The sequence below is a fragment of the Phodopus roborovskii genome, unplaced genomic scaffold, assembly GCF_943737965.1.
Source record: "Phodopus roborovskii unplaced genomic scaffold, PHOROB, whole genome shotgun sequence".
NCBI classification, from domain to species: domain Eukaryota; kingdom Metazoa; phylum Chordata; class Mammalia; order Rodentia; family Cricetidae; genus Phodopus; species Phodopus roborovskii.
The window spans coordinates 4,739,803-4,764,830 of record NW_026125540.1 but is presented as its reverse complement, the minus strand read 5'-3'; positions in this window follow the sequence as shown (position 1 = coordinate 4,764,830).

The window sequence follows — 25,028 nt, the reverse complement described above, 5'->3', positions numbered from 1 at the left end:
GGAGAAAGTGAGAGAGAGGGAGGGAGAGAGGGGGGAATGAGACAGAGAGAGAGACAGAGAGAGAGAGAAAGAGAAAGAGAGTTATCTAAGCACTGTACTGTCTTCATTTTTCTATTTAATTAGCTTGGAACTGAGGGAGTCTAGGTGAGTGGGTATAGCTATTGTTAAACCATGATACAGTTTAGGAAGCTGGGGATTATAGAAGTGATTAAGGACTTGGATCCAAACCACACACAGTGACCTCTCAGTGTCATCTCTGGGACCACACCCAGTTATCACCTGACTGGCTTGCAGCAGCCTCAGCTCAGGGTTATTGGAAGGGGGGCACTGGCAACAAATACTCACCACCCAATGATTGCTGTTCTTTTCTCTTCTACAGGTCTTTATCCTGCTCATCACAACAGCTTTTCTTTTCATAGTCCTCAAACCTGGAGCAGCCCACAACTGCCCGAGGCCTCCCACCTCTGCCTCCCACTCCTTTGCAGCTGCAGCTGCAGGCTTCCTTCTTGTTTTATTAATACTTTTGATGGTAAAGGTCCTTAGGGCAGACAATGTTATTTATTGTGTGAGCTTCTGAATACTGTTGACACACGAATAAATATGAAAATAACAATGTCCTATTTTGATTGAAGGGGCTTCCTTTGTAGTCTTTGTTCATTTGACTTCTCTTTTTGGTGCTGGGGATGGAAGCTGGTGCCTCCTGCATGGTGTGTGCTTGCCCTACCACTGAGCTACACCCCAGCGCATGTGGTTGGTTATTCTTTGCAAAGAGCAGGCCATTTTTTCAATTGTGATTGTGAGAGAGGTTATAAGTGGGTGCCTCTGTCTTTAAAAAAGAAAAACAAAACCTCTGCTCGTTCCTTCTATTGAGGGCAAGGAAGTGTATTTTCATTCAGCTTTTATTGGAGTTAGGCACTGTGGAGAACATCTGTTGCATTAAGAGCGTTCCCTTATTTAGTTGAATGGTTTGCTGCTCCTGGCTTTAAATTTAAGAAAATACACTGTTTTGGGGTGATGAGCATAACATGAAGGTACTTTCTACCTGAAAGCATTTCAACAAAGAGCCAGAGTTTGATTTATGGTGTGGATATTGGTGGGAGGACGATAAATATGCAGTCTGGATTCAATTTTGATCTCAGCCACCTAAACCATACAATTTCTTTTATTCCAGGGTCACTCAGTAAGTGATATTTGAATATGGCTGTAGCTGGGATGTTGGCTTGCTTTAAGATGTACTCCAGGCATGCCCAGAAAGGCTAATGATGCAGAAGCGAGGGGGCTGAGATGCATGTCCTCCTGGGCAGTGCAGACTCCCAGGGAAGTATTCTGGTGTTATCTGCTGCTGGGAGCGCAAGTCTGGACCTCTCTGAAGACCTGGTCAAGGATGGTCGAGGATGTCCACTAAAGTCTTCTCAGAGTCACTGAAGAGAACTCTATGATGACATTCATCTTCAGCAAAGGAGAGCCAAGCATGAAGAGATTGTGTCAGGAGCTGGTGGGAACGCTCTGAGTATGATGGGCTCTTTGTGACTTGCATTTTCCTTCCATGTGCGGTCTTTCTGGACTCATGGCTAGAAGCAAAAGTCAGATTTGTTTAATTGTACTACCCTCCCAAAATAGAAATGACACAAACCATAGGAACTATCAAGAGGAATTGTCCATTTCACTTCCCTGCCCATTGTAGACCATGCCTTGAGGGGAACCAGGAAGCTGGAGTAGATGTGGCCTTCTTGGGGGATATATGGGCTTTGAGGTTTCAGATGCTCAACCAGGGCCCAGTATCACGTGTGTTCCTCCTGCCTGCTGATCAAGAAGTAGAACCCCTATCTCCTTCTCCAGCACCATGTTTGCCTGCATGCTGCCATGCGTCCCACATGACAACAATGAACTAAACCTCTGAACCCGTAAGCCAGACCCAATTAAAAGTTTTCTTGTATGAGAGTTTCTGTAGCCATGGTGTCTCTTTATAGCAATAGAAACCCTAACTTAGCTAAATGTCATCAGCATCATTATAGTGTCTTTTCATGGAGAAGGCTCATCTCCTGGGAGAATGAATAATGCACGTGGTGCACTTGGGGGCACTTGGTAGAACTGGGGTAAAGTGCTGTGTTGTTGTGGAAGCTGAAGGATTGAGCTGCCCTGGAAAGTCACCTGACCCTGAACTGACCCTTCCTAGTTAGAGAGAAGGCATCACCATGTATGTGTGTACGTATTGCATGCATGCATGTGTGTATGTATTGCATGCAAGCATGTACTTATTGCATGCAGGCATGTGTATATGTATTTCATGCTTGTGTCTATGCAACTCACAACTGCATTAGGTGTCTTTTAGTTTTGTCAAGTGATCTTAAGTTTATTGCGGTCTCTGAATTTATAAAAGCATCACCTTCTACCAACTAGTGAATCCAAGGCTGTGCTAAGGGGTTCCATGACTGATGGCACCCAGGCATCTGCCCTTTGCTTTCTCTGCATGTTCAAGTATATCTTCTAGTGATCTGTGTTGCATGCTTTCACTATCTGTTCATGCTCATGCTTCCCGGTGTCATTTTGAGCCTCTGCTAAGTCCTGTCCTTGTCTTGCTTACTTTTTCCTCAGCTTGTTTTTATTGATGGAGTGCATGCCTCAGTGCTCCTTAAACCTTGGTAGCCGAGCATGTTTTCAGGACCTGCAGTAAGAACCAGTCACAGTTACAGATTAGTCCTGTGACACATGCTAATGAGACTGGACACAGACACAGAAAGGAACATATTCAAATGAGGCCATTACGTCTCATTTCCATCAGAAACTTCAAAAACCTCAGAGGGATCAAAAGTTCTATGTGATTTTTTTTTTCTGAGAGAAGATAATTGTTCTGGCATTAAAGATAAAACCTCAGAGATTAGTAGACAGTTGAAGACCAGGAATATATGTGATGATCTTGCTAGCTGGTTAGGTCAGGGTTAGCTTGAAAAAGCTATGAGCATATTCTATTTTCTCAGACCCTCCTTTGCTCTGTAATGATTCTGGGTCTCCTTTTCCATCTGATAAAGCTCTGGATAGAGCTCTCTTCATTCTGTATAGCTTAGCTCCTTGGCAGTGTCTCCCCTATGTTCCAAGGCACAGTTACCTACCTCCTACCCCTTACCTGATACTTCTTTGGTAGCCTGCAGGACACAGCTGTATTATAATGTTTACCAAGAAACAGAACAGGGTTGCAGACTATTATGTAAAGAACCAGATCATAAACATTTCAGATTTTGCTGTCCATATGGTCTTTGCTACAACTATTCCACTTGGCTGTCATGGGGTGAAACAGTCACAGGCAATATGTAAATGAAGAAGTCTGGCTGGGCTCCAATAACATTTAATTATGAACTCTAAAATTTGGGTTTCATGTACACTGTGTGTAGCATGAAATGTTCCTTCTCATTTTACTTTTTATTTCAAACACTGAAAAACTATAAAAGTCAGCCATAAAAGTACACATGGAATTGTCATGTAGGCTTCCTCTGCCCACCTTTGGCATAGAACATTGATTTGGATGCATGTCTTCATCCTCTATTTGACCTTGAACAAGTGAAGCTCTGTGAGTACAGCCTTGCCCCAGAGAATAAAGTTTCTGCAACTGGTAAGAGTTTCACAAATTTAACAAATACTTGTTACATGAGTGCTTGTGTGAGAGTATGCTGTAATAATATTTCCCAATATTTGTTGAGCTCTTACTATAATGCCAGGCCATTTGACAAATCTTTATTTGCACTTTCTCATTTAATTTTGTTATCTAGGGACATTAAAGGCAGTGATTATCATTCTATTCTGCTAAACACTGCATAGTCTCCTTCAATTCTTTCGATAACTCTACAGTGAATAGTTCAGGTCTTTCACAGCTCAGAGAAAATACTCTCTTTGTGATTAGCTGTGGCTGTAATGTGACCAGCTGTCACATGATGCTGTGACATAGTCCTTGATGCTGTGAATTCTCTGTAGCAATGAATTGTGAGCTAAAACAGACCCCTTTCTCCTCCAAGTTGCTTTCTGACAGGGTATTTTTATTGCACTAACAGAAATGGATTGGGGCAGAGTTGGACTAATGTCAGAAGGCATCCAGTCACTGCCATCCTCTCTGCTCTAGGGATCTGGGACCTAAACACCCTTCTTCATGAACTTGAATATGAGGCCTGTTATGGAAAGGATGCAGTTGATTATGGAACAGTGTTGGTGACCCTTTTCATGCCTTTCCCACACATTTGGTTATATGTAAGGATGATGGTACTTGTTTTCTAACTACCTGTGTAATGTTTGGAATGCTGCTTCAGTCCTTTAAGCCCAATCTTCTTCTAGAAGAGCAAAGAGGTTGAATATCTCCCCTTGTGATAGGTTTCTGTATCTTGGTCCTCTGATGCTTTCTGGTTATTTATTGCCATTGCATGCTTTTGTTCTTCTCATAGTACTTGGCTATAGAAAATTCAGGAGTCATGGGCTTGAACTTGGTGGGGAACAAAGGGACATGAATCTAGAACAAAAAGGCTCATCTAGCACAGACATTTTTAGGCCCCCAAAATGGTTGCTTTAAGGAAATCTACTTTTCTGTTTGTTTTTTCTTTTTGCTAGCTTTTCCACAATTAAAAAAAAAGTAACAAAATGACAGTTGTGACAGTGTCTTCTATTTCCACAGCACCGTTTAAAAGCAACTTTGAAGGCATTATCTAGTCATCTTTCCAATATTCCTTTGACATAGATAAGTGTATTGTTTTCATTAGAAAATCATTTTACATAGTTCCAGAATGAGGCTTTCTTTGTTTTAAGCCAAAGGCAATGAGTGGTCCAGAGAGATTTCAACTTCAGAGTGAGTGGTCACTTTTCAAACTGATGAGCACAGTTCTTAAAATGAACACACACACACACACACACACACACACACACACACACACACACACAGAGAGAGAGACAGACAGAGAGAGAGAGAGAGAGAGAGAGAGAGAGAGAGAGAGAGAGAGAGAGCCAAAGTACCTCAGAGCTTCCAGAAATGTGAAGTTTTATGCTGTTTTTAATTATGTGTATGTGTTTGAGTCTGTGTGTGGGTATGGGCATGTGAGTGCAGGTACCCTTAGATGCCAAAAGAGCATGTTGGTTCACTTGGAGCTAGAGATACAAGCAGGTGAATGGCCCAGTGTGGATGCTAGGAACTGAACATTTAGGTACTTTGCAAGAACAATAAGTGCTGTTGACTGCTGAGTCATCTTTCTGCCCCATTTTCAGAAATTTAAAGACATGTTTCCCATTTATCACAAATATGGCTTTGATATTTAAAGACCCAACATCCTCTTTGACTGAGGTGTATATCAGCCAGTTGAATGAGATGGGATTGGAAGACCCAACTCATTCTAAATAAATATTTACTGGAGGAGTGGAGGGAAAGTTGATACAGTATTTGGTATGCAGGCAGGAAGGGACAGAGTGGGAACTTCTATACCATGTGGTCAGAACACTGGCCCACAATTAACTTTGAGGAGAGCCTGGGGGTTTCTCTAGGATTTGTTCAATAGACAAACTGGGATGCATATTTTAAGGCAGTGATCTCTTTATCTGCAGATAATAAAGTGTTCTCAGAGTGGCAGAATTCCTATAAATAAAGTAAAAAAAAAACTTGAAAATTTCTGTATAAACAAACATTTCAGACAATGAACAACTGTTAATTTGACATAAAACCAGCCAAATCTTTGCAACAGGAGCTTTCGGCACTCTTGTACAGTTATTTTCACAGGCAGAACCTGGCAGGCAGGACAGGTCATTAGTAACATGAAAGAAGAATTAGAATGTGTTTGGGGGACCTCCCATTTTCCTTTCCACATCTCTACATCTTTCATTACTCCACAAGAATGTCCTAATTATGGGAACCTCTTCATTCTGATTAAAATACCATTATTTATTCATTTATGTGGATGCATGTATGTGTCTATGGAGAGCATGTCTGTGCCACAGTGTACACATGGTGGTCAGAGGACAACTTGTGGCACTCAGTTCTCTCCTTCTACCCATGTGTGTCTCAGGGATTGGACTCAGGTCATCAGGATTGGTGACCAGGCTCTTTACCTAGAGAGCTGCCTCATGAAACTCAGGCTTAATATGTCACCCTAAATTCCCGGGTTGGAAACTTAATACCTCACTACCACAGTGATGGGAATGAGAGCTTGATGGGGTTTTGGCCAGAAGGGCTCTGCCTCCTGTGTGGACTACAGCTGGCATGAAAAGGACTTTTGGGAATGGTCTTGATATCTTTTATCCTTCCACCTTCTGCCATACAAGGATACAGCAGAGACCCCCACCAGATACCGGTGCCTTTATCTCAAACTCACAGCCTCTAGAACTATGAAAAACAATTTTTGCTCTGTATAGCTTATCCAGTTTCAGCAACAGAAAATTGACTAAGACAGCAGTTTCCCCACAGCGCTCCAGACTCAGGATAGCTCTGGGACCTATCCTTTCTGTTTGCCCTTGTCTTTCCTTATGTGTTAATTAGGGCATAGCCACCAATCCCATCTATGAGTGTGTGTGTAGATCAGTAGATTAGATGAGGACATCACGTGCCCTGTGGTATCTCTTTTTGCCTTATTCCCTCGAGACAGGGTCACTTGCTGAGCCTGGAGTTAGGCTGGCAGCCAGCAAGTCACAGTGATTCCTCTCTCCACCCTCTTATAGTGTTAAGGTTACAGGTGTGTGTGTGTGTGTGTGTGTGTGTGTGTGTGTGTGTGTGTGTGTGTACATGCAAGCACACTCAGACTTTTATATGGGTCCTGGGGATTTGAACTCAGGTCCTTATGCTTGTGCAGTGAGTGTTCTTACCCACTGAGCCATTGTTGTGGCTTTAAAACTTCTATAAGTGGAAATCAAGCTAATAAGTTAATTCTTATTATTGGATTAGTCAGTGCTAGGCCTTGGGATTTTTATGAATAATGAAAACATTGAAAATTTTGAATTGTCAGATCTTTTTATTTGACTTATAGAGTCATAATTTTATGAAATAAAAGATAGCTGAGTGCCTATAAATTGGGATGTAGTATACAGCCTTACAGTAAAAATAGTTTAGCCCAATAGAGAACTATTTGCAAATTTATGCTGATGTATATTTGAAAAAAAAGATACGTTTTAATGTATTGGATTCAATAAAATTACAGTATTATGTTATAAATCCACAGATAAAGTTGTCAATCAAACAATCTTCATCATAAGGTTCAAATCATCTAAAGTGGTGTGGAGTTAAAATTTATTTTTTCTACTTACTGTCAAAAATCACATTTCATAGGGAGGAATTTGATGGAAATGTAAACTTCCTTTTCAAGCTCAATTTGGAATGTTCTAGCTCCCGATCTGTCCCTGGCTTTTCCAGCACCCTCTCTTAGGAGGGCTGAAGGGAAACCCGAGAAAGGCCACAGTGAGGGGGTAGTCTCCTTAACACTCTGCTGAGACTGACCCCAGCCAGCATCTGCTGACAGGGGAGTGTCCCAGGGTCATGGAAATGATGCTACAGTGAGGGTGCCAGCTGAAGTCTTCAGCTCTCAGCAGGCACTGAGCAGGCTCACCCAGACTCTGAGCATGCTGTGAAAATGCCCCAATCTTCCAAGCAGAATTTGCACTTGAAGAGCTGATTAACCAAACAAATGTCCAATGCCTCAGTGTTAGTGCTGACAGTGGTCTTTAGAGCGTTGGGTACAAGGCCAAGTAATTCTTTCCAGGATGATTCCACAAACCATACAAAAATTATGGGCAGGACTTTGGGGGCTTAGAGTACAAAATAGCCCTGTGTGTGGTGACTTAGGGTCTTAGGTCTCTTCCATTGTGCACCTTGCCTTCCTATGCAACTAGATACAGATGTGATAGGTAGAATTATAATCAGGTTGTAGTCAATTACAGGACAGCTGGAATATCATAAAATAATTAATTTCTTTTTGCACTTTGAAACCATTATGGAATCTAACCACTCAGACCAAGGCCTCTCTCTTAGATAGTAGTGAGTTCATGCTATAGTATAATACAGCAGTGTGGCAGGCATGCCAGCTGTCCATCTGCTAAGCCTTCTATGTTCTAACTGTGATGTTGAGGAGAGGCAGGGATAGTTCATACTTTCATATAATCTTGACCTTAAATCCCTCCAGCAGTAAAAGGCTATGCTGAAATGCAAGATAGACTGTTTATCTGGAGTTCTTTGTTTTTATACTTTGTAGCCCTGGTTAGCCTGGAATTGACTATGTAGACTAGACCTTGAACTCATAGAGATCCATCTGCCTCTGCCTCCTGAATACTTGGATTAAAGGCCTGTATTACCATGCCCAGATATATTCTTTCTTTTTTCTTCAATACATTCAATATTAGCAGGTGTGACTTCTTTTACACACACACACACACACACATACACACACACACACACACCATTTTTTCACCCTTTGGATCTCTCTCTCCCTCCCCCCTCTCTCTCTCTTTGTGTGTGTGTGTGTGTGTGTGTGTGTGTGTGTGTGAATGCGCACACATGTGGGAACCAGAAGTAAATATTTCTCCAACCTATATTTTGAGACAGTGCATTTTACTGGGACGTGGGTTTGCTTGATTAGGTTAGGCTGGCTGATCAATAAACACTATGGAGCCTCCTTTCCCATCCTTTTTATATAGGTGCTGGGGATTTGAACTCATGCCCTGGTACTTGTGCAGCAAACACTTTACTGAATACCTCCTGAGCCTCTCTTCAAACATTTCTACTGTAAGCAAATAAAAGGCCTAGAATTTTCCCATCTTTCTCTTGGTGCTCTCATATGAGAAGCTGTCAGTTTGGAATCTCTTTAAGACATCTAGATGCTAATGACACCCCCTCAGCTAACAAGCCAGTATAGTTTTATATTGCTTTTCTAATTATCCTACTGCCTTCCTTCTTCCCATTTCCCAGCCTTCTGCCAGCTCCTGAGTTTCTAGGGCAGATGACTAGCTTTCTCTACCCCTTTCTCTGGATCCAGAAAGCAAATAGTGATTACCTTTCTCATAAAGATAGGTTGAAATCTATTTTAGCTTTGATAATCATTCCTTGGCGATATACACATAGAAGATCTGCTCCTGGGCTAGGCTTTTAATAGAACTCCACCTCATCAGGCAACCTTGAAGAACAGCTGAGACAGACTGACTTGGGCTTCCTGATATGGTAACACTCTTGCCTGTACCTCAAATCAGCAATACTGTTTAGACCTAGGCTTAGCTTCCTGCAAGTACCGGTGCTTGAATAACTCAAAGGAGTGAGATTCAAACTGCCTGCTCAGTCCTTAAGAAAATGGGGATTAGAATTGCTGTGTGCTCTGGAGGCTGGAGTCCCAGTATTTCTTCAATGATGTGTCCCTAGTGGCTTAACATCTTCTATCAAGACCCCACTTTTAAAAACTCTGTCACCCCCCAACAGCTCCAACAGTTAGGAACTAAGTCACCCCATCTCCCCCTTTTATGGCTTTTCAGGTCTTTTGATGGTCAGCTACAGTTTTGTCTTAGGAATCATAATGGGAATATCTTTTGTTCATAGAGTCTCCAAAGATGGATGGCTTGGAATTATTATGTTATTGAGTTTGGAGATGGTGGCATAGATTGGGCTGTATATTTACATTTCAAACATACCTATGGAAAGAATCAAAGTGCCAAAATATTATTTCAGCTTTAGATTTCTAAAGGCTATGATAAATAACAGAATCATATATTATTCACAGGTTGATAATTATGTAGCATCAGAAAACCCCGCATCTTTCAGCTGACAAATCTTGCTAAAAAGAGTGATTCAACCCAAAGGACACATGCTGTAAGAAAGAATATTATTAGGATTCTCTAAGAGTATCTGTTTTTGTTAGGGGAAAAAAACCCAGAAGCTTTCCAATTCTAAACACTGCACATTTTCACTAATTTAACTCTGTTCCAGTTAAATTACCATTCTGTTATTTCTTCCGCAGTGTTACTCTTGTCCTCTCTTGGGTGTTTCTGTCTTATACCGTGTGTGTGTGTGTGTGTGTGTGTGTGTGTGTGTGTGTGTGTGTGTGTGTGTGCATGCGCACATAAAATAGCCAGCATCACCATTGTTCTACTCTCTCTCTCTCTCTCTCTCTCTCTCTCTCTCTCTCTGAGAAAGGGTCTTTTCCTGGGATCTGCTGATTAGGGTGAACAGGGAGGTGGTAAGTTCCAGGAATACACTTGTTTATGCCTCCCAGGCACTGGGATTACAAGCCTGCATCACTGCACCCAGCATTTTACATGGGTACTGGTGATGGAATTCAGTTCTTCATGCTGTAGCAGGCACTTTACTTAGTGAGCTATATCCCCATCCCTGCCGTTTTACTCTTGACCCCTTCCTTTTCTTGAGCCAAAATTAATGCCTTTTGGGGTAGGGGTAGTTACTTTATTAGTTGCCTAGCTGACTTTAGTATTGGAATGCTGGTTTCCATGAGAATCAGCAGAGCTTCTGTGGGGAACTACGTGCTTGTATGAAATTCCACTGATGAAGTCCTGGGCTGTTTGAAGTGTAACTGATGAAGTCCTGGGCTCTGGTGCAGTCACTCAAGCTCGGAGATGCTGGCTCGATGATGAGTCTGGCTTGCTAGAATCACTTCTTGTACTCCTTTCTCTGCTGGGGACATTTATTCAGGAATCACTGCCATGGCAGGCTGAGTGAAAGGGGTCACCTTGTGTGTATGAAGCAGCAGCTCACATCTATCAATCCCAGATGTGGGCATGTTTAAGCCTGCAGCTTGTGAAGGGACAGTCTCATTCCCTTGGTTGAGATTTATCTGATGCCTGTTATCAATCGCACTTAAATCTCACTCCCCCACCTGCAGTGCCTGCTGATATCTGAGTCCTCTTTTGCACACTTCAAGTATGGTGGCTGCAGTTACAGGAGGAAGAAAGGTTGAGTGGAGGTCAGGTCTATAAAAACATCATGGGAAAGCTTGGGTAGCTTGAGGAATCAGTATAAAAACATTTTAAAACTAGTTTTTTCTCTGTCCTGCTGTCTTGCAAAAATCATATCACCCCCCCACAAAGTACTTAAATCCAAATGAAAGTAATGCTAAAAGTTAGTCACCTAATCCCCTAAGTGCGTGTTTGATTGTGCCCATCTTACTTGATAAAGAGAATTGTAGCAGGACTCTTTTCTTTTTGAGTTGTGTTTCCTGGAGTTGCCACTTAAAACAGAGATCTCCCATCAGACATGAAATAGGAAGATTCAAAGTGGAGCCTTTTTGTCCCTGGCAACCATCAGGGACAGCTCAGAAGCTAGCTGTGGGCTGTACAGTTCATGACCAACAACTACTTCACAGAGATTCAGTGGTCATCAGCGTCATTTACCCTGGGCAAGAAACACAATTTCAGGAAAAACTGGCCAGAGTACACAACTCCACCTTAGTTGTCTTTGAAGTTGAATTCAGAGCCCATTTTAGTGGTAGGAAGATAACTGGTCCCTTTAGATTATTCAAAGAATATTGAGGCCTATATTTAAAAAAAAAAAACAAAAACAAAAACAAAAACCAAACACTCAAGGAAACAGGAAAAGGATTGTAAGAAGAGGAGGAGCTGGAGAGACGGCAGGGTTGGGGTGGGGCTGTCAAGCATGGGTCAGGAGACAGAACAATTCACTGCCAGGGGGCATACAAATGGCTGTAGCCACTATGGAAATCAGCAGATATTTCTCAACAAGCAACAGCTGCAACCATGTGACTCAGCTATGTCACTCCTGGGCATGGACCAAAGGACTCCATCCTGTCACAGAGATACTTACACATCCGTGGTTATTACTGCTCTATTGTAAAGAACAAGGAAATCCAATCATCCTAGATATCCATAAACAGATGATTGGATGATAAAAATGTGGTACATAGACACGAAGGGACTTTATTCAGCCATAAAGAAAAATGATGTTATGAAAATTTCAGGAAAATGTTTGGAACTGATAAATAAAATATTAATGGTGGTAGCCCAGGCTCAGAAAGACAAATGTGGCGTATTTCCTCTCATATGAGGGTCTTAGCTTCTAATTTCCATTCTTGTGTATTTGTCCCAGGAGTGAGTATGTATATAGTTTATGATATCAGAAAGGAGACTATGAGACTAGAAAATATGGTCTCAAAGAGGAGCGTGGGAATGTGGGAGGGTTAGAGAATATATGTGTTATGATAGTGCAAAAGGGAACACTGGGTGATAGCATGGTGCATGCTAAGAAGTGAGGACCATTCAAGTTCAAGAGTGGATGAAGACCATTACTTTGCTAGTTAAATAAAACATGAGCCAGAGTGAGGAACCACAGAGGGAATTTCACAATGACTTCACAGCATTTCACCAAAGGACTAGAAGATTATAAAACCTTGAAAAGAAAAGAATTGTGAGAGGAGAAGGAAACCCCAAACCTGCCCTTCCTACGCTTTCAGTAGGAAGCTCACTTTCTGGAGGACCAAGGGAACCAGTGCCTCCTTTATTGGAGAGAAGTCTGAATGTTTGGTGTCTGGTCCCATTTCCTACCATTCCAAAGCCCAGTGCCTTCTCTTGTTCCAGTGTTTCCTGTGCTCGAGTTGGTGGTGAACATCCTCCATAGGCCACAGCACAGCAGTGGCCTCTCCCACTTTAGTGCTAGGATTGGCTCATAGGCTGTATTGCAATATGCTTTTGGTAACAGCCGGCCACGAATATTTCAGTGTCATAAACATAGTTTCTGTGTTTCAGTCATGCTAATTTTCCTTTGTAGGGCGGCTAAAGGACTTTCTTGTCATCTTCTCACTTTTCCTTACAATAGCACACCATTTCATGTTTTTTGTCCTCTGAGTTTTCACAGATCACGAGTCAACTTTCAGTCATATAATATTAGAGATAAACAGTGTAGAAATGACTCTTAGTTTTAGGGGTTTTGGTCTGTGAACAACTGGCCTTACTATTTGGACCACATCATGGTAGAGAATGTGCAGCAGAATAAAACCAATCATCCCACTGCCTGTATGTCAAAAAGAGCAAAGAAACATTCAAGGCTACTCCCTAATGACCTACAGATCTTCCACTAAAGATTCCACCTTTCCCAGTAGTGTGCCCCAAAAGGGGCTAGGTCTTCAACACAGGCGTATCGGGGGACATTCTCATCAAACTATATGGCACAGGTGAACATTTTGCCAAATACTATGTAGCAGTGAAATAAGTGATGCCAACACTGAAGTTTCTGAAAGCAGTTTCCTGTCCATCCACGATGTAAAGTTCATTTCAGTTTTCTGTTGTTACAGTAGCATTTCTCTTGGTAATAATTTCTGAATTTGTCAGGAATGACTAGGTCATGCACTAAAAATAAGTTAGCTCAGTCAGTAAATTGCCTGCTATACAAGCATGAGAAGGTGAGTTCAAGTCCCAGAATCCACGTAAGAAGACAGGTGCAATGGTGTGCCTGTACTCAGGAAGAAGAGACAGGGAGCTTCTTGGGGCTCAGTGCCAGCCTGAGTAGCCTGGAAAGTTACTAGCCAGAGAGAGTCTCTGTCTCCAAAAAGCAAGGTTGATCTCTGGCCATGCCTGTGCACACACATACGCACAAACATGCATGTACACACATACACACAGAGAGGAAGAGAGAGAGGCAGAGAGACAGAGAGAAGAAATGGAAACCAACTCAGTGTCTTAATTGACAAAGGGTTATTTCCTCATGCTCTTACTACAGTTATCATGGGCTGGGAGATCAAGGCTACTGGATGCCACATCCACTCTATGCTTAGTTGCTCAGGCTGACATCTCAGTTAACTGTGCTGTGTAACACACAAGTTTCTATTCTAATACAATGAAAATAACCATTTATTTATTAGCTATTTTGTAGCTTGGCTTGCATTTAGCTGGGCAACCACTGTGCTGACCACTCATATATTCAGTGACTTGTTGGGTTGGCTACTGTCGTTTGGGGCTAGTTTGCCTCACTCACTAGGGCTCCCTGGGAGGGCAGGGTCTCCCCCAGCATCTGCTGTTTCATCTTTAATGGAGTCTAACCTGGCCTGGAGTACATGCCAACACTGTTCCAAGTGAGAATGGGAGGTCAGGTGTCAAAGCCTCTTGTGGGCTAGCTCAGATAGAAAAGTCAAGGAAACACATTCCAGTTCTTGATGGGAGAAGCCTCGGAGAATTTATAGCCCTTTTTAAAAAGTCCATCATCGAAGGAAAATGAGACTTGAGCATATCATATGCCTGCTCTTAAATTTGCCTGAGCATACCAATAGTTACATTCTCTCATGTTCCATAAGCCCCAGCAAGTAATACATGACCATTCTAATTTCAAGGAAGGTGGGAAACTGAACTCACATTTGTTAATTAAGTAGACAGTTGAAAATATTGGAAAATTGGGAATAATAACGTCAATAAGTATTTCATCTTTATCACTGAGCATGAAGCCTTTTATGGTTAGGAATTGATGGCTTTACTGAATGGATTTTGGGCAGTCTGTTGCCCAAGTATCAGAATTAACCAGTCAGATGCAAGACTTGCATCATCCTTGAGTGTTTGCCTAGCTTCTATCAGCTTCTTTATGTGCAACTAAGACTTTTCTAATGCTTAATCTTTCCATAGATCTTCACAGGTTTAGAATAATTATGGATATCTCTTTTATTGATTACTTATGACTGTGACATCACATCATTTAGAATATCATTTTAAACATTTTCTCATGTTTGTCACATTGCAGATAACATGAGCCATCAACCCCTCTTCTTATTTTCTTAGTTGAAAAATAAGAATGCAATTAATAGATACCCCAAAACGATTAAGCAGAAATTTAAGTGACAAATTTAAAATTAATAGAGCAGTACTGTTTTAGATATGGACTTTGAAGAGACATCATCTTAGGTAGACCCAACCCATATTTATGGATGGAAAGCTGATGAAGATAGAGGTGGGTCAGTGTAAATCATACCGCTCTTAACTTTTCTTGAGGGGATCAACAAACCATGTCAAGATAGTTAAATACAACTAGGTACATATAAAAACTTTTCAAAAGCATTCACAAGTACAACTTTAGCTGAAGTGAGACAGTCTTAACGAGCTGCTGAGAAGGCAGCTGGCAGGGTGATGCGGGGAAATCTGCAAGGCTAATGCAAGATAGGAATAGTGTAGTAGGAGAGACGAAGGTCTCGTGAGCCCGGGTGTTCAGGCCCCGGCTCTGCTGTTTCCTGGCCGTGAATCTTGACGCTGAGAGTGTCAAGGATGGCTCCATTCCATCCCATCCTTGAGATGTCAGTGGTATATGACATGATATGGCCCTTGGAATGAAACCAGGAACAGTCTTAACCACCTCCGGGCCTGGAATAGAAATGCATGTGAGATCCTTACCCCGACCCCCCCAGCCAGATGAAGGGAAAGGAGTTGGGGGAAGACTTGATAGAAGAAGAGCGAAGACAATTTAGCCTTCACATGTATTATGTGGCCTTGTCATCCTGCTCCTGCAGCAGGCTGACACACAAGCAGCAAAGCTGTTGTCGAGCTGCTAAGATTCAGGGTGCATTTGTCACAGCTGCAAGTGTTATTCTACTACATGTCTATATGCATGATCTTAGGTGAGTCAGTCCTTCCCTCTCTTGTGTACAAGCTGGAAGGGCTAACAACCACTTTATGATGATGTTTCTCGAGGTTAAATGAAATAGCGATTTCAAGTTCTTAGCAACATGCCTAACAGGCAGTGAATACTCCATAAAAGGTCAATATTTATATTGTTATTATTTGCAATAGATTATACATTGGAAGGCTGGTGTTTCATCTTTTCTTCCTGTCTCCCTACCTTCCTCCCTCTTAGTCTTTCCTCTCCATTTTTTTTTCTTTCAGATGAGAATCATGCATCTGAGTCTAGTTTCAAAATCACTTATGTATGTGTAGCTAGAGATGACCTTGAACTTCTAATCATCCAGCCTTCAACTCCTGAGTGCTTAGAAGCGTGTGCCACCCACCAGGTCCAGCTTGATATGTTGCTGAGAGTTGAACCCATATATGCTAGGTAAGTACTTACCAACTGATCTCCATCTCCAGACTCTAGCATTTCCTGTTCAAGTTGGAGTTAATAACCTCTAAAAACTATTTCTCTGGATGGATGAAGAAATTAATTATAATAAATATCTTGGAAAGATGTTATGCAATTAATAGCTTATTGTATGGCAGGCTGGACTTTTGCTTAAGGGGGAAAATATGGAAGGAGGAATGCCCTTTTGAACAGACTATGTAAGTCATGTAAAGTTGGAGGCCCCTAATCTCCTGAAGTACTGGACATTAGTAGGTGTTTGGTTCGACCTGCACTATTATCAAGGACTGTTCATTTTAGGTGCTGCCGTTGTACTCAGAGCTGTCAGCTTGCTTCATCATCCCAGGCTATGCATAAAGCCAGTACACTGTTATCTTCATTTTACAGTCAAGCAAACTGAAGCACAGGCTCCAGGATGGACAGTTTGAATCATTGTACCACCTGATCTAGTTAACACAGGCAGATTGAATGCTTCACCAACATTGTTCAATGAGGAAATGTGGCTTGGTGTCTTAGTTTAGTTTTGGTTGCTATGATAAAACACTCTGACAAAAGCAATATAAGGAGAAAGTGTTTCTTTGGTTCATATGGTCAGGCCCCAGCCCCTCACCATTGAGAAGTTATGGTTACTTGAAGAAACTATGCACATTACATCCACAGTAGGAACAGAGAGCAGTGCATTTATTTGTGCATCCCAGTGTTCAGCATGAGGTCCCCTTTCCATTCATTCACAGCCCAGCCCAGGAAGAGGTGTCATTCACATTCAGGGTCTTTCCACCTCCATGAACCCATTTAAGAAAAACTCTCACAGGTGTGCCCACAGTCCTCCTTAATCCAGACAGTTCCTCATGGAGACTATTCTTAGCAGGTTCTAGGTTGGGTTGTGTTGGCCATTAGAACTAACTATCACATGGTGTATTTTAGAGCCTTATGGACAGTAGTTAGAACCTTGGTCCACTAAGATATTAAAATCTGATAAGAGGGGAGCCAGTGAACCACTTTGGAGCTGTGAGAAGCTAGAATGGAACTGGTGTTCAAGCTGTTTGAGAGACAGGCAGAACCTCCCTGGCGTGGCCCTTAGTTTGTGGCTTGCAGATATCTGGCATTTGCTAGGGATATAGGCCACTTGACAAGATTTGAATGGACAAATCAGCTTCACAGTCCATCTTTAGTCCTTCTGGAAGCTTCAGATCCAGACTAAGCATCCCCACTGAATAGTGGTCTCCAGCAAGTGCTGTTGGCTTCGAGGAAAGGAAGTGTCCCCCCAAAGCAGAAACACAATTTACACTTAATACTCTGCAGATCCACTGTTGAAGCTTATCTGCTTTTCCAGCTATTTTGTGATGTATATCACTGCTATTTTATGCTACAAGCTACTCACAATGGATGATTTTATTTTATAAGAGATCACAGGTGAGTGACAGCGTTGCTGCCACTATCTCTCTCCAAAGGTGTTCATGCACATATATCTATATATAGATCTATACAAGGAGAGGACATAAACCGGGTTGACCCACAATCCTTTTCTTCCTAAAATTTTCATGTCTGTGCGATAGCTCTGATCTTAAATTTTATTTCGCAAGACACAGAAATGCTAGTTTATCAGAGAGATAACAAATGGAGGTTTTTTTTTTTTCCCCTTCTGAATTTCAATGAAAGAGGAGTGTTCATCTTCAGTATTGATCTGCCATGCCAACGGGTACTCTGGTGATTAGCGCTCTCCTGTATTTATAGAGAATCAGCACTTCATAAATGTTGAAAGGCACTTTGCTTTGCTTGAGTGGCCGTGTTCTGACATCTCACAAAGTTAGTAATTATCATGAGGACCATGTGGGGAGAGTGGGGAATAAATAATCACTGAGGGAAGTCAGCATGGTTCTTGATGGAATGGGGCAACAAGGAGAGATCCTTCACTCCCCGTTCTCCCCAGACAGCTTGTCTTTGGCTGTGCCACAGCAACTTTCTGATCGCTGTGTTTTATTTTGTTTTCTGCTTCAAAAATCCCCTTCTCATGAGGTTGAATACCAAGGAGTCCAAACAACAACAACAACAACAACAAACAAAAACCAAAAAAAAGAAAGAAAAACAAATCCTGTTCCCACTTGGGATGTGTGTGCTGAGACAGGAGAAAATTACATTTTGAGTCTAGGAATCAGAAAGGGCAGTCTGTGGGGTTCTGTGGAATTATTATAGTAAGGTTAATAAAGAAGTGTCTGTGTACTTTTGTGACAACGTAAGTGACTATATCAGACAATTTTTTTTTTTTAAATTAGAGATGGAGGATTCCTAAGTAAGCTTGTGAGCTGCCCTGACCATTTAACCTCCACCTAACTTACCAGCTCCTTCATGTCCTATAGACAAAACCACTGCTTGTGGGGATTTTCTTGGTCCCCAATAAAGTCTCAGAAAAGTTGTCATAGCAACGGTGGCCACAGATGATAAAGTAGGGTGAGGAGGTGGTCTCACTGGCCTTCAGGCTTTGTTAGTTCATGCTGTCATGGGCTGGGATAACTTGTTCACAGAGAACATTCCATTTCAGCAAAAAATGCTCTATTTTGGAGACCCCTAGAAGAGACATGTCTTGTTTTCAAACTGATCACTTAGGCCTCCCCATTGCCCTCTGTACTGCTCCATCTGTACTGTTTGCCTATGCTCAATCTGTGGGCACAGAGATCGCCATTCTCAGCTGAGTTATTCCTGACCGTGAGCTTGCTGAATGATGTTAAGTTGGTGCTTGTCATCTTTCCTCAATTGCTTTAGGTGGATCACTCAGTTTTTCAGCTCTGTGTGGGAGGCTTGTACAGCTCTGTCTTTGTTCAGACTGCCAGCAGAGTCTGAGATGTCCTGGGTGTTTTTCTAGCAGGCTGTTATCACCTACATATGGTTGTTATGCATGTTATGGCTCTTGCATTTAATGATTGTGTTAAATGATGTTACTCGCTTGGTTCAGTGGGATGGTGTGCAAAAGCCCCATGTATTTTAGGATGCTGGGGTGGAATGATGCATTCCATCTGTCTCTCTGGCACAGGGTTCCACTTCAAGTCTTCTGTGGTAAGGGTCTGAGGTTGTCACATTTATGTCATTTTTTTCTGTGTCAAAACTTGTCATGTCTTCCCGATAGATTAAAAAAAAAAAAAAGAAGAAGAAGAAAAAGAAAAAGCCACTTTCTGTTTTTGTCCTTGTGTGATGCTTGTGACCTGATTTCTGGTGTTTAAAAAATTCTTCAGGGTTTCTTTGAAACTTGCAGTTTTGCTACTCCATCTGCTTGAGTGTTTACCTGCCTCTGTCGTGTGTGTGTGTGGGTGTGTGTGTGTGTGTGTGTGTGTGTGTGCGTGTGTTTCCTTTTGTTTCTTGGTGCTGAGGAGTAAATCCAGGGCCTTGTGCATGCTAAACACAGATTCTACCTCTGAGCAACCCTACCCAGTCTGCCTTTTAAAACATACATTTTATGACTACTTACACTGACCCTGTCTGACCACAATGGGCACATCACAAATTTTGATTGTGTTGAATTTCAGGTGGCACAGAGAGAAAGCGCAATTTGAATGAATGCTATTTTACTGGGCCATCTTTATGTTGAAGTATTTCAGAGGGTTATGGCCTTATGTCAGGCAGCAGAATAGAAGTGAACTCACCCTGCTGATAACCCACTATTCCCCCTGTGAAATCAAGAGGAGGTATGCAGGCTGCAGGCAGAGAATGCAGACTGACACAGTTCTACAAGCTGACCTCAGAACTAAGAATATTCATAGGCTGATAAAATGTCTAAAAAGGAATATTTGTACATAGGAAAATTGTGTATTGGAAAAATGCCTACAACTGCTCTGGGGAGCCAAACCCATAGTAATGTTGCTCTTGAGGAAGCCAAGTCTATTTTGGGGTATTTTTTTAAAATCAGATTTATTATCGTGATTATTTTAAATACTCTTATAGAGAGGGAACAAAGAATGTATTTTACCCTTCATCCCAATAACTGTATTTTACCCTTCATCCCAATAACTCGTGTGGCCCTTGATTTCCATCAGTTGAGGTAGTGCCTGTGAAAGATCAGTGTGATAATAAATGAGGAGGCAGAGACAATAAACTGCCCCATCCTGCCCACTCACCTCCATCCTTTAAACACAGATTGACTCTGGGACATGAAAGGACTGTTAAGCAGTTAACCCGCACAAACAGCAGTCGGCTGCCTGCCGAGGATGAGCTGTCCTCTGATGGAAGCATCTCAGTGGCTCCTTAATTATATCCCCAAGGATCCGCATATCTTAACCACTAGAATGGCCACTTGGCAATAGCTGCATGGAGAAGAACAGGAAATTGGCAGATTAAATGACTCTAGGCAGTGGTTCTCAGAACCTTAGCTAATGTGGGGAGGAGTCCTGAGCAGGAAAGGGAGTAATCACAAGATGACTTGATGTTTCAGATTCCTGATCCCTTCTCCCCACTCACACGGCCTCCCTATTTCCAGAATTGAATCTTCGTGATTGAAAGGATTCTGGGATAAAACGCTCACTTTCTATCTCCCTAATGAGGAAGTCATCACCAGAAGAAAGGACTACCTGTTTGTTTGTGGTGCCGACTTTTCTCTCTGAATAACAGTGTTTAAAGGTATAAAATTCTATTGTGTCTATGTTTATAGGTATCTATAATGGTATAACAAGAAATAGGATTTTTATTTTGCATTTAAAAGATACGGATCCAGGTATAGTGGCTCTCAACACTTGGGAAGGCAAGGTAGGAGGAATACTGAGCTCAAGGCCAGTCTGAATTACATGGTGAGTTGCAGGCAAGCCTGTGCTACTGAGTGATACTCTGTCTCATCAATAATAACAACAAAAACAACATGACACAAGCCCTAAAATAAAAAGATATTAGAAAAAATGAAATAGCACAATAATGTTACTAGGACATAATCATAATATCATCAAGCACAAAGTTGAGGCTCAGTAACTGTTTATGTGAAAGACAATGAGAATTCAGCTACCTGTTTCTATAACTCATGACAATTCAGATCAGGTCATTGCTTTTCAGTTTAGTCCAGCAGCTGTTTACCTCAGTTATCTCCAAGGCATTGCAGTAAAATCTTCAGATAATAAGAAGATACAATTTGGTCCTGGTGGTGGTTGTGGTATTAAAGATTGTAAGACCAACATAAGACCAGTAGACAAACCCTAACTCTAACCCTAGCCCTAACCTTAACCTTAACCCTAACCCATAATAGAGGCAAATTTACTTCACAAGTTAGTTAAAAAATACCCACAAGGATCATGACACTCATGTGTGACTATTATTACTAGGGTACAGGTTGTTAGTACTTACAATGAATATAGTAAAGGTCACATAAAGATGGTCATACATTTGAAGTCTACAGTGAGGGCGTGGCTCATACTGGAACCCCTCTCATCATGGATATTGCATGGGCTAAGAGGTGGATCATAGCTGCTTTTGCCCCAACTGACCTATGTTCAGCTCCTATTTGCACTAATTGTCAGCTCTGTGAAAACTGTAAATCCTCTTGATTTTCAATTCTTTTATCTCTGAAACAGAAATAATATTCTTATAAGTACACTAATTTTCAGGGATGTATGGATTAAGAGAGATAATACATGTAATATCCTTTGTACAACAGCTGCCACACAGGATACGGCATGAAAATTGCTTTTTTTTTTTTTCCTTAATCCACAATTTCACTTTCTCACAGTGTAAGCATATTCAAATCCGTCCACTTGCCTGCCACTTTAATTTTTATTATTTTAATTATTACTTATATGAATGTGTGTGTATCTATGTATGAGTATGCATACATGTGTTGGAGGTGCTTGCAGAGTCTAGAAGAGGGTGTTGGATACCTTGGAGCTAGAGTTACAGGCTTTTGTAAGCCATTTGACCTGGGTGCAGAAAACCAAGCTACTGTCCTCTGGAAGAGTTGCAAGAGCTTTTAATGGCTGAGCTACCTATCCATGCTTTTCTTTTCTTGAAAAGTGCTTTACTTTATCATGTGTGTGTGTTGTATGTGTGAGTGGGGACTACTGTGTATATGCTTGTGGAGCCAGAGGAATCTTCCTCTATTATGTTCACCTTGCTGTTTTGAGGCAGGGTCTCTTACTAAACCTGGAGCTCACTGATTGGCTAGGCTGGCTGGCCATTGAGCTCCTCTTCTCTCTGCCTGTCCTAGTTAGCCTTCCCTGCCAAGTCTGGCTTTTTATGTGGGTTTTTTGGGGGGTGGGTGCACAAACTCAGGTCATCTTGCTTGCACAGCACAAACTTTATTGACTAAGTTGTCACCCTAGCCTCACTGATGTTTTCCTTTACTCCACAGAGGTAAATGGTGGTAATCTTAACCTTGGCTGTTTGCCTCTTAGCACCAAGGAAAGGAAAGAAGGAAATTAAGCATCTGCACCCAGTCACAGCAATATGTATTCCCTAAAATGACGGGAATGGAATTTTCCAGGGAAGATAGGAAAGCTAACATTGATGTTCAGAGGACAATTTCAATCCTGTATAACTTGTCCGAAAATCAACCTTTTTCACTGGTGAGTTATATTTGAAAAGTAGCCATCTTCCTGTGAGTATTTGACTAATGGATATTTTTATAAACAGTGTATCTTAGATCTGTTCTGATTTCTTTCAAGATTTGGGTTTTCCTTTTTGCAAAAAATCAGGTAAAACGCTTGTTATGACAAAAGATGGTGGGTGCTTTCTAACTACCCTTTCTCCGGGTCAGAGGCTCATTCATCACGTTGTGTCATTATTCATCTTGTCCAAGAAGTTTCCAGTTTCTCTGCCTTTGTTTCTTCCTCCCTTCCTTTCTCTCTCTCTCTCTCTCTCTCTCTCTCTCTCTCTCTCTCTCTCTCTTTCTCTCTCTCTCTCTCTTTTTTTTTTTTTTGAGACAGGGTTTCTCTGTGTAGCCCTGGCTATTCTGAAACTAGCTCTGTAGGCCAGGCTGGCCTCAAACTCACAGAGATCCATCTGCCTCTGCCTCCTGAGTGCTGGGATTAAATGTGTGGTCCACCATACTCACCTTCTCTTTTTTGAGGGTTTCCAGACACAAGAACATTCAACTCCCTATTTTTCTTCAGCTTAAAGTTCTTTGCTCCATAAATATTTACTTCTATGTCAGGAAAACATTCAAAAGAACTTTAGTAAGTAAAATTTTCCATTTTTAGCATTTAAATCTTTATTCTAATGACCAAACCATTAGTCATTATGGAACAATTTTTCTAACTCCAGTGATATGTCAGAAAAACACAAGTAAATAGATATTTTTATTCATTTCATACAGTGATACTCTTATACATCTGATAGATGGCTCAGTGGTAAGAGTTATTGAAGTATATTTCCTTAAGTTAATTGTGGACACACTTCTTTCATTTTCTTTCTTTCTTCAACCTCTTTTCCTTTTCTATATTTCATTTACCTAGATCACCTCCTAAATATGGAGAACAAGATTTTCTAAGGGTCTTTTCACTGCTTTCTTCCAATATTTCCCCTCCATATTGTTTATTTTTGATAACATAACTATATATTGAATTAGAATTGCAAACAAGGAGGAACATTCAACCATCTCTCTTATTTAGTTTTCCAAGATTTAATTTTATTTATGCTTATGTGTCCGTGGGAATGTAAGCCATGTATGTACGGGTGCCATAGAGCCTGGGAGAGCTGACAGAGCCCCTAGAATTGTAGTCACAGGTGGTTGTAAGCAGCCCAGCATGGGTGTCTGGAACTGAACTCAGGTCCTCTAGAAGAGCAGCAAACTCTCCAATCAGAGGCCCTTGCTCAGTTGAATCTCCCTTATTTTATGCTGGCCTACTCTTCAATATAGAATGGATGGGTGTTCATCACTCTTTCTTCAACACGTTTGGCAAGTTTTTACAGTTTCTAGGTACTGGACCACTTACCAGAAAGCCAGGTGTGAACACAAGAGTCCTATGAATGAAAGTTCAGAGTTAGACAGCAAGGATTTTCTACATCCGACACAGTTCATATTTAGCCCTTCCCTTTCACAGGGGAGCCCCATAAAATCATCTGTCTAAATAGATCTTTGTTTATAGTTCTATAAAATATCAATAGCTGAATTAAAATCTAATTTCATGATAGTTTAGCTTGGACTAGAAGAGGATTATTTTATTCTTTTTAACAAGAAGAAAAAGGAGGAGAAGAAGGAGGAGGGGAAGGAGAAGAAGAAGAAGAAGAAGAAGAAGAAGAAGAAGAAGAAGAAGAAGAAGAAGAAGAAGAAGAAGAAGAAGAAGAAGAAGAAGTGAACCATTTAAATGGCCCTCATTAAGCTTCCCCCACTCTTTGGCAGACAGTTACTCAATACAACCTGGAAAGGTGTATTGAGGGACCACACTGGCTTCTGAGCAGAGGAGGGGAAGTTGGTTACCTAACAGGCATTTTTAAAGCATGATAAAAATAACCTTTTCGATATTTAAATCATTTTGATGCCAAGGGCATTTAATCAGGCCCATTGCCAAATGCTAATTAATGATACAAGTGGAGAATTTTATTTAAATTTGTTATACTAATATGTTGAAATATAAATAGAAACTGCCAGTTGAGAGGAGCTTGTCGCATGTGGAAGGTGAAGGGCCCAACATCAAACTTGAAAACAATAGATTCACAGTGTTTCCAAAGCAAATTGAAGCAGAAACCTTGAAAGGGAAGTAATTTATTTACCAAAAAAAAAATCTTTTAAAACAAGGTTTTAAAGTACTCTGACCCCTGAAAATGGTATGAAATAATGATTTAGGCTAACTTGGTTGTGATTGAGGTCACTGCTGAGTATGTTAGAAAACATTTTCTCTTTTGTTTTGTGTACAGCTTAAAAGCAAAGATACTATGGGCTAACATGCCATTCCGTGAGTTTATTGTTGCTTGAACATCACAGAGCATCAGCATCCAAGTCTAGATGATCAAGGCCAATTATTCAACATGGCCTCTTGATCCAATGAAGACACAAGAGGGTTACCTCAGCTTAGAGTTTCATAGCAAACATTTAAAATACAACAGAATTATTGATTAC